Here is a 10640-nt window from a genome sequence, read left to right as displayed (position 1 = left end):
GGAGCCCTGAGATGGTCAGGGAGGACAGGCTGTCCGACTTGGAGCCAGAGACTGAGCTGGGATCCCTGAGGGTTGAGCAGTTCCAAGCATCACAGTTTGGGGGCCAAGGGAGCTGTTGGTACCAGCCAGCACCAACTACTCCAGGTAGCTGCTCCCCTTGCAATTCATGATGACAGTCTGTCCAGGAGACCCTGACACTGAGGCTTCCTACATCAGCCCAGACTGTGCCCAGGACCCTGGAATAAGGAAAGGAACCAAAGGGATGCTGAGTCTGCAGCCATTGACATGTCACATCCCTAGGACAAGAAGGACATGGCTGGGCCAGAATGTTCTCTCCCTGTCCCTTCTCCTGGTCCCCTGACAGATAGTCACCTGGGCATAGAGTGAGGAGGGTGATGAGGAAGCAGTTCCAGGCCTTGGTGGAGATGCCCCAGGGAAAGCTGCTCCAGAGCTGCTGAATGTCTCTTTTACCCATTTGCCCCACTTGGGGGAGGGAGGACCCTACATGCAAATCATCACCCACCCTGAGCTCCCCTCTGTCCTCTCTGCTTGGGGCTCAGCAGGGCCTGGCCTGAATGTCCTCAGAGGACAAGAACATTTGGCTGCTGTAGCCCAGGTGTGTTGAACATCAGGCCCCCCACAGGGAACCTCCTCTCCAGGCTGCAGCCCCTTTACCTCAGTTAAGCCAGGAGCCCAATGAGGGGCCTCCCCTGCAAGGAATCACTGAAGACCATTTTCAGCTGAGTGGCTCACTGAGGGAATTTGCTGTGGATTCAGTAACCAAGAGGACACAGGACAGTGACAGGCCAGCCAAGACCTAGCAGCTGTGACACTAGAATCCTGAGTGTCCTCTCTCTGGTTCCCCATTTCCTTGGGGCAGGTGGGAGGACCCCTTACCCCTCCTGGCTCCTCCCTTCCTTCACTCCTGAGGGGAAACAGCCCAGGAAGGGCTGGGAGGAGAGGCAGCCAGTGTGAGGGAGACAGAGCTCAGCTGGTCCTGGGACTGCTCCGCTCTGAGAAACACAAGGGACCACACAGCCCCCCAAACCAAGGAGGGTCTCCTCAGTGTGAGATCAGACCCAGTGCTGAGGGAGTCCAGGGTGTGGGAGTCCACAAATAGAGGAGGATGATAGGGGAACAGAGGAGTGAAGGAGAGGGAAGGGAACCCAGCAGAATGGACACCTGGATATGCATCTGGTTAAAGTCCCATGCTTGGAGAGAAAAGAATCAGTTAAAAGGAAATCTAGACCAATGGGGAATAAACAATGCATGGGGGTCAAGTCAGGACCCCTGTCTCCATTTGTTAATAAAGTTTTATTGAAATACACCAATATCAATTCCTTATATGTTTTGGTGGCTGCTTTTTTTTCTACATTCTTCAAGTTGAAGTTGCTACTGAGATCATTTGGCCTGAAAAGTGGGAAATACTTGCAAACTGTTACTCTACCCAATAAGTTTGCTTCAATGTGTTCTGTTTTGGCTTTTGCTATACGGAAGCCACTGGCCCCTCGTGGCTATTAGGTACACTTGCTGCGGGAAGTCTGAACTGACATCTGCTATATTTGCAAAATAGACACAAGACTTAGGAGACTTTTACAAAATAAACAATATCAAAGCTTTTTTTATAATTTGTAATATTGATGAAAAGTTGAAATGCTCATACTTAGATATATTTGCAGTAACCACAAAATCAACTCTAGCCTCCCAAGATTTTCATCACACAGGAAACCCCTGATTCTGAGGATCCCATGAAACTAGCCCATCACCACTGATTCTGAGGTGCTCTCTGTACCACCCTAAGGGGTCCTGCCTTCTGAAGACCCAGGCCCTGCCTATTTTCAGAGTTGTCTGGGAGAACCAGCAGGAGAGGGTCTGAATTCACATCCCCTACTGAAGCTCAGCCCTCATCTCCATTGAGGCTAGAAAACTGATTACTAAAAACAAGGGCAGCCCAATGGATAGGTGAGAATTCAAGGCAACTGTGCAGGAAATTCTTGCACATCTGACAATTTTTTTCAGGTAGTATTGGAGGCAGTAAGAGGAAGTCAGCTGTTCTCCAAACAGAAGTAAATGTTTATAAACACTGCTTGAAAATTTGAACAAATACATCTCAGAACTGCAGGTGTTACTTATAAACTTATTTAACTAAGACAATTGTATTTTCACTTGAAATACAGAAAATCAAACAATTTTTCTGGGCACAAAGACAATGATCTTTTCTAACATTCATTTCTTCATTCATTCATACATTCACTCATTCAATCAATTTCTATAAATGCTACTGTGCTGCTGTAAAAACAAAGTCTCAGGTCTCAGGGTGTCACCAGTCTTGCTCAGGATCTCAAAAATGCCAGGGAAGAGATGTACCTACTCTGAAAACAGTGATGTAGGCAAACTTACACACAGGGGATGTTGTCCAGAGTGGCAGCTGGACTCCCAGTAGTATCCTGTGGTGCATGACAGGTTACCAGAGACTATCTAAGTGGAGAACCAAGAAGGCACAGAACCAGACCATGCAAGACCACAAGACTTGTTTACCAAATGCAGGAATGTAAATTGACACTTGGTGCATGTCTGCAATGGGTTTGAAAAAAATCAGTCCATCCCTCAGGGTCACAGTGTAGAATTTCAATGGTTAGCTACCCTGCATACCAGGTGCCTTCTGAGTAAGTAAATCCTCCCCTATTTCTTGAGGCAAGACCAGGGCACTTGTAAACCTTATTGTACCTTTTCCAAAACTCAAGGGGAAGGCAGAGATGGTGTGAAAGCAAGGTTTGCCCATGAGGAAATATCCACCTTACAGCTGCAGTAGCACCCAGTCTGTGTGAGCCTCAAGTTCCCCATCACATGGAAGGACTGGAATTCAAAATCTAGAATCTCTCTGGGTATTGTCAAATTCAATTTTATTGAGATATTTCCTCACCCCAAACAATCTGTGATAGAATACCATCCATGGCTCTCATATCACTATATAGATTAGAATATTTTAGAACATTGTCATGACTCCAAAAATAATAATAACAATAATTATTACATGAAATAAAAACATAAAAAAATCCAAAATCTCCCATACCCACTATTGTTGACACCTAGTGTCAATGTGATGCATTTGTTACTGTTCATGACAGAACATTAAAATATTACTGTTAATTATAATCCATAGTTTGCAATAGGTACCTTGTCTCCCAAATATGCCTCTATTATTAACTCCTTGTCATTTGCAATATACTTGTTCTAGTTCATAAGAGAGTATTTTAATATTAGTACTATTAATCATATTCATAATCTATGAGAAGATTCACTCTATTATATATCCCATGTTTTTACCTCTAGCTTTCCTTCTGGTGACATATGTGTCTCTAAACTCCCCCTTTCAATCACATTCATTCACAATCCTGCATAACCATTACACCCACAAGAATGTGCTTCCATCACTTCTATCCATTTCCAAACATTTAACTTCAACTTAATTAAATATTCTGCACTTATTAAAGCAACCATTCCCCATTCTCTAGCCCTCTTCCATCCCCTGGTAACCTACATTCTAGATGTTTGTCTATGAGTTTAAATGTTATAATTCAGTCCTATTAGTGAGCTCATACAATATTTGCCGTAATATCTTCAAGGTTCATCATGGTGTGTGTTTCAGAACTTCATTTTTTCTCACTACAGAATAGTATTCCATTGTATGTGTATACCACATTTTTAATCCATTCATGTGTTGATGGACACTTGTGCAGTTACCGTACTTTGGCAATTGTAAATAAGGCCACTATGAACATCAATGTGCAAGTACCTGTTTGCCTCCCAGCATTCAGATCTTTTTGGTATATACTGAGAAGTGGAACTGCTAGTCCATCAGACAACTCTATACACACCTTTCTAAGGAACGACCAAACCATCCTTTATAGAGGCTGTACCATTTTACATTCCCACCAGCAGTGAATAATTTTTTCTTCATCCTCTCCATACTCATGTTTTCCTGTTTGTTTTATGACAGCCTTTCTATTAGATGAAAAATGATTATTTCGTTATGGAATTGGTTTGCAATTCTCTAATGGCTAGTGAAATTGAGCATCTTTTCATGTGCATTTTTTGTGATTTTTCTATTTTGGAAAAATGTCTACCAAGGTCTTTTGCCCAGTTTTAAATTTGGTTGTTTATTGTTGAGTTGTATGATTTCTTATTTATTCTGGATATTAACCCCCTTGCAGATATCTGGTTACCAAATAAATTTTCCTATTAGTTCAGCTGACTTTTCAACTTCTTGGGAATGTGCATTGAATCGTGGAAATATTCAGTTTTGAGGAGGTCCCCTGTATCTAGATTTTCTTTCATTGCTTGTGATTTGGGTGTAAAGTCTAGAAGACTACCTTCTCTCACTAGGTCTTGAAGATATTTCCCTATATGTTCTTTTAAGTGTTTTGTTATACTGGCTCTTATATTTAGACCTTTGATAACTTTAAGTGAATTTTTGAAAAGGGTATGAGATAGGGGTCCTCTTTCATTGTTTTGGATATTACTATCCAATTCCACCACAATGTGTTGAAGCAACTGCTCTGTTCCAAATGTTGCAGACTTGTCAAAAATCATTTGGCCACAGATCTGAGGGCCTATTTATGAAATCTCAGTTTGATTCCATGATCAATTTGTCTACCTTTATGCCAGCACCATGCTGTTTTGACCCCTATGGCTTCATAATACATGTTAAATCCCAAAGTGTGATACCTCCCACTTCATTCTTTTTAAGATGGATTTTGCTATTCAAGGCCATCACTATTCCAAATAAATTTGATAGTTAGCTTTTCTATTTTCTGCAACTTAGGCTGTTAGAATTTTGAATGGTATTGCATTGAATCTGTATATCAGTTTAGATAGAATTGACATCTTAATGGTATTTATCCTTCCAATCCATGAATGTGGAATGTATTTCTATTTATTCTGGGCTTCTTTGACTTATTTTAGTAATATTTCATAGGTGTCTCTGAATACATCATTTACATCCTTAGTTAAGTTTAGTCCTAGGTATTTCATTCTTTTAATTTTTACTGTAAATGGAATTTCTTTCTTTATTAACTCCTCAGTTAACTTATTACTAGTGTATAGAAACCTCATTCATTTTTCCATATTGATCTTTATCCTTCAATTTAGCTGTACTCATTTTTTAACTTAGTAGGTTTGTCATTATATTTATGGGATTTACTAAATATAGGATCATGTCTTTTGCAAAGAGTTAAAAATTGACTTCTTCCTTGCCAATTTGAATGCCTTTCATTTCTTCTTCCTACCTAATTGCTCTAGCTAGAACTGCAGGTCATTGTTGAGTAACAGTGGTGACAGTGGGCATACTTTTCTGTTCCTGATCTATGAGAGAATGCTAAAAGTATGATTTTAGCTGTGAGTTTTTCATATATGTGCTGTATCATGATGGGAAAATTTTTGCCTTTCAGTGTTTTTATAAAGAAAGAGTGCTGGATTCTGTCAATGCCTTTTAGTATTAATTCACATGATCTTTTCCATTTTGATTTGTTGATGCAGAGTATTTCATGGAGAGTATTGATTTTGGTATGTTGACCTGCCCTTGCATACCTGGAAGAAAACTTACTTCATCATGTACAATTGCTTTAATGTGCTCTTGGATTTGATTTTTAAGTAATTTGTTCAGGAGGCTTGTATCTATATTCACTAGAGAGATTTATCTGTAGTTTCTTTTTTATATTATTTTTAGCAGGTTTTGGTATTAGGGTTATTTTCACTTCATAGAATGAATTACATATATTTGCTCTTCAATATTCGGAAGGGTTTGAGCAGGATTGGTGTTAATTCTTCTTGGAATGCTACATAAAACATTGCCTGTGAAACCACCTGGTTCTGAGCTTTTCCTTTTTGGAAGATTTTTGATGACTGATTCAATGTCTTACTTCTGATTGGTTTGCTGAAGTCTTCTATTTCTTCTCAAGTCAGTGCAGTCTGTGCTGGTTTGAAAGGATATATGTCACCTAGAAAAGTCATCTTTTAATCAAAATCCCATTTTTGTAAAGGCAGAATAATCTCTATTCAATACTGTATGTTTGAATATGTAATTAGATAATCTCCCTTGAGATGTGATTTAATCAAGAGTGATTGTTAAACTGGATTAGGTGATGACATGTCTCCACCTATTTGGGTGGGTCTTGATAAGTATCTGGAGTCCTATAAAAGAGGAAATATTTTGGAGAATAAAAGATTTGGAGAGAGCAGAGAATGCTGCAGCACAATGAAGCAGAGTCCACAAGCCAACGACCTTTGGAGTTGAAGAAGGAAAATGCCTCTCGGGGTGCTTCATGAAACCAGAAGCCAGGAGAGAAAACTAGCAGATGATGCCATGTTTGCCATGTGTCCTTCCAGCTGAGAGAGAAGCCCTGACTGTGTTCACCATGTGCCTTCTCACTTGAGAGAGAAACCCTGAAATTCATCAGCCTTCTTGAACCAAGGTATCTTTCCCTGGATGGATACTTTTGATTGGACATTTCTATAGACTTGTTTTAATTGGGACATTTTTCTGGCCTTAGAACTGTAATATAGCAACTTATTAAATTCCCCTTTTTAAAAACCATTCTGTTTCTGGTATATTGCATTCCAGCAGCTAGCAAACTAGAACAGCATGCTGTTTGTGTTTTTGTAGGAAGTTATCCATTTAATCTATCTTGTCTAGTTTTATTGCAAACAATTTTTCATAGTATTCCTTTATGATATTTTTTATTTCTTCAGGGCTCATGGCAATTATCTCCCACTCACTTTAAAATTTTATTTGCATGTCTTCTCTTTTTGGTTGCCAGGACAGCTAAGAATTTTCTAATTTTATTAGTTATCTTAAAATAAAACTTTTGCTTTTATTGATTCTCTGTTTTTCTTTTGTTCTCAATTTCATTTATTTCCACTCTAATCTTTATTTATTTCCTCCTGCTCACTTTGGTATTAGTTTGCTGTTCTTTCTCTACTTTCTCCACTGGTTCTATTGACTTTAGTTCTTTCTTTTTAATGTTGGCTTTTAGGTTTATAAACATCCCTGTTAGCACTACTTTCTCTGCATCCCATAAGTTCTGATATGCTAAATCCTTGTTTTCTTTTATCTCAAAATATTTACTGATTTCTCTTGCAATTTCTTCTTTTACCAATTAAGGTCATGTTGTTTAACGTCCATATATTTGTGTGAAATTAGTGGATCTCCAGTTCTTATTCATTTCTAGCTTCATTCCCTTATAAGCAGAGAAAATGTTGGGTATAATTTCAATCTTTTAAAATTTATTAAGACCTATTTTATGTCCCAGCATGTGGACTTTCCTGAGAAAATTCCATGAGCACTTGAGAATATGCATATCCTGCTTTTGCAATTGGGGTGCAATTTTCTATATGTCTGTTATGTAGAGTTATTTTATCATGTGATTTAGGTTTTCTATTTCCGTGTAGATCCTCTGTTAGATCCTCTCTCTATCAGAAAGTGGTGTGCTGAAGTCAACCACTATCACTATAGAGATGTCTATTACTTCCTCAAGGTTTGCCAGTGCTGTTTGGGGCAACTTGACTAGCTCATTAATATATAATGTTTTTATTAATACATAGTGTTCTCTCTTGTCTCTTTTAACATTTTTGCATTTAAAGTCTATTTTGTTGGATATTAGTATAGCTACCTCAGATTTTCTTGTTTACAGCTCATATGGATGATCTTTTTCCATCCTGTTAATTTAATCGCATTTGTGTCTTTAGGTCTAGATGAGTTTATTGTAAACAGCATACAGTTGGATTTTTTAAATCATTTGTGACAATCTGCATCTTTTTTTTTTTTTTTTTTTTTTTTTTGCATGATCAGGCACCGGGAATCAAACCCAGGTCTCCAGCATGGCAGGTGAGAATTCTGTCACTGAGCCACTATCGCACCACTCAACCTGCCTCTTTTCTATTGGGGAGTTTAACCCATTAATTCTCAATGTTGTTACTTTAGAAGACATCTTTACTTTGAGCATTTTATCCTTTGACCTTTATTTGTTGAATTTTTAATTTTTTCTCTTTTTGTTTTTTTCAGTTACACTTATTGATTGGCATCACTTCAGTACACTTCTACAAACCTCACTCCTATGTATTTTTTTTCAGTCAGCAGAACTCTGCTTAGTATTTCTTGCAGGCCAGGATTCTTGTTAATAAAATTGCTAAATGTTTGTTTATCTGTGAATATTTTAAGTACTTCACTTTTGAAGGACAGTTTTTCTGGATGAAGAATTCTTGGCTCACAGTTATCTCTTTCAGTAACTTAGATATATCACACCACTGTCTTTTCACCTCTGTGGTGTCCACTGAGAAGTCAGCATTGAGCCTTGCATGTGGTGAATACTTTTTCTCTTGCTGCTTTCAAACTTCTCCCCTTCTCTTTAATATTTGACTATTTAGTAGCACATGTTTTGGAGTGGATCTATTTGAATTTATTCTATTTGGGGTATGTTGGGCTTCTAGGATTTGCATATTTATGTCTTTTATAATGGTTGGGAAATTTTCAGCTATTATGTCCTGAAATGTTCTTCCTGGCCATTTCCCCATTTTTTCTCCTTCTGGGATACCTATATTCCACATATTTGTGTGCTTCATGCTCTCGGTTATTTCCCTGTAACCCAGCTCAAATGTATACGCTTTTTTTCTCCATTTGTTCATTTGCATGTTTGAGTTCAGGTTTTCTGTCACCTTCCCTGACCATTTCCTCTGTTTCTTCAGATCTGCAGTTGTATCTCTAGTATCAGTTAAATTTCATCTAAAATATCTTTCCTTTCCATTAGATCTGCTATTTTTCGATGTATTCTTAGTAATTCTTTTTCTTTTTGAAGAAGTGGAAATTTTTATTGGCCACCTGTTCCCCAAAGGGATCCTGCATCTGCTGCCTCAATGCCTCAGAACTTTGGTGTCATTGGTGTTAGATACCACTTTGCCATCCATGATCCAGAGGGTGATGTTTTTGCATGGAGTTGCTGTTGCCCAGTGCAGCACTGAGTCTGAAGTCCACCCCATCTTCTAGTAGGTGGCAGTAGGTGATGATCTCAGCCTTCAGCTTGTCCCTGAAATTCAGCAGGGTCTCATACTTCTGGGCCTGCTGCTGCCCCTCTGTCCAGGTCTTTGCCAGCTCTGACTCCAGGTGCAACAGGACCCCATAGAGCTGCTCCACTTGCAGGGTATTGTGAGCTTCCACCTACTGCAGGTTTTCTCATGCTGGCCTTCCTTTCTCATGATATCCAGGTTGATTTCCAAGGGCTGGACATAAGTCTCAGCTTCATGAGTGTCATCTTAGCAACTCCTATCTCAGAGGACTGACAGGTGGCCACTGTGGTGCTTTTCAGCCTGCTGAGAATTGTGCTTGTCCAGCTCCTTTTGGTTCTTCTGAGCCAACTTATCACACTGGACCCAGATGTCTGCCATGATCTTGTTGAGGTCCTGAGACTTGAGGGCATCAACCTCCATGGTCAGCCCAGAGCTGGCAATCTGGGCTTGTATGCCCTTTACTTCCTCTTCATGGTTCTTCTTCATGAAGATAAGCACCTCCTTGAGAGCCTGGATCTCCATCTCCAGCTGCAGCTGAGTGATTTTCTTGTCATCAGTGGCTTTCTGGGCCAATAGATGACATTTTCTTCAAACTGGCACATGGCCAGCTCAATCTTGTACTTAACTCTGAAGTCATCAGTAGTCAGTCAGGCATTGTCAATCTGCAGAAGGTTTCTGGCATTGTCCACAGAATTTTCAAAGTTCTGAGCCCTTGTTTCCTTGATGATCTTCGAGTAGTGGACTCAGTTCCTGACTTGGGGTCCCTTCTTCACCAGGTGTGCCCAAATTTTGCCCTCCAATCTCTGATTCTTTGTCTACAGTCTTCTCACCCTGTCAAGGTAAGAAGCCAGGTAGTTGTTCAGTGCCTGCATGGTTGCCTTCTTGCCCTGGATGCCCTCCATTCCCACTACACCTCTGGATATCCCAATGGCAAGGCTCTTGGGTCCCAGATACCTTGAGAGCCAGGGGAGTGGGACACTGTGGCTTGGTAGCCCAAGCCACTGGCACCTGCATAGACACTGGGTGTGCTGCATAGACACTGGGTGTGCTGCTCATCAACCAAACCCAGTGGCTGGGCAACTGGACAGAACTCAAAGATTAGTATTTGGTGCAGAAAGTGGTAGAGTGGGTGGTAAATTTATGTTCTATGATGAGGAAGGCAAGAGTCCAGGACTTAGGATATGGCTATCTCTAATTCTTATACTCTCTTAGTGTCTTCTTAATATCCTTTATATCATTAAACATCTTGTTGAAGTTATTTAGATTTGTTGACCATCCTTGATTCATTCTTCCAAATTCTGTTTTTCCTCTAACTTCTTAATTTGATCATTTGGCTTAGCCATATAATCTTGGTTCTTAATGTACCTTGTAATTATTTCCTGGCTTCTGTGCATCTGAATATCTTGATAATATTATGTTGAAAGTTGGTTTACTTCTCATCTAGCAATTTGTTTCCAATTGGATTAATGTTGAACATTCATTTTCTTTGCTATGTCATTCATTGGTATTTCACACCAAACTTGAGCTACACTCCTATGGAAGGGATGCAGAGCTGTACAAAAGAGACCTCAGATCCTTGC

At 39.7% G+C, this 10640-nt stretch overlaps 1 pseudogene; it reads right to left on the bottom strand.

Annotated features, from left to right (window-relative positions):
- Positions 1-8907: 8907 nt before the first annotated feature.
- Positions 8908-10205, bottom strand: LOC143673201 (keratin, type I cytoskeletal 18 pseudogene; annotated as a pseudogene).
- Between the last annotated feature and the right edge of the window lie 435 nt (positions 10206-10640).

The sequence above is a fragment of the Tamandua tetradactyla genome, unplaced genomic scaffold (assembly GCF_023851605.1).
Source record: "Tamandua tetradactyla isolate mTamTet1 unplaced genomic scaffold, mTamTet1.pri scaffold_188_ctg1, whole genome shotgun sequence".
NCBI lineage: Eukaryota > Metazoa > Chordata > Mammalia > Pilosa > Myrmecophagidae > Tamandua > Tamandua tetradactyla.
This window is presented reverse-complemented; position numbering and strand designations above follow the sequence as displayed.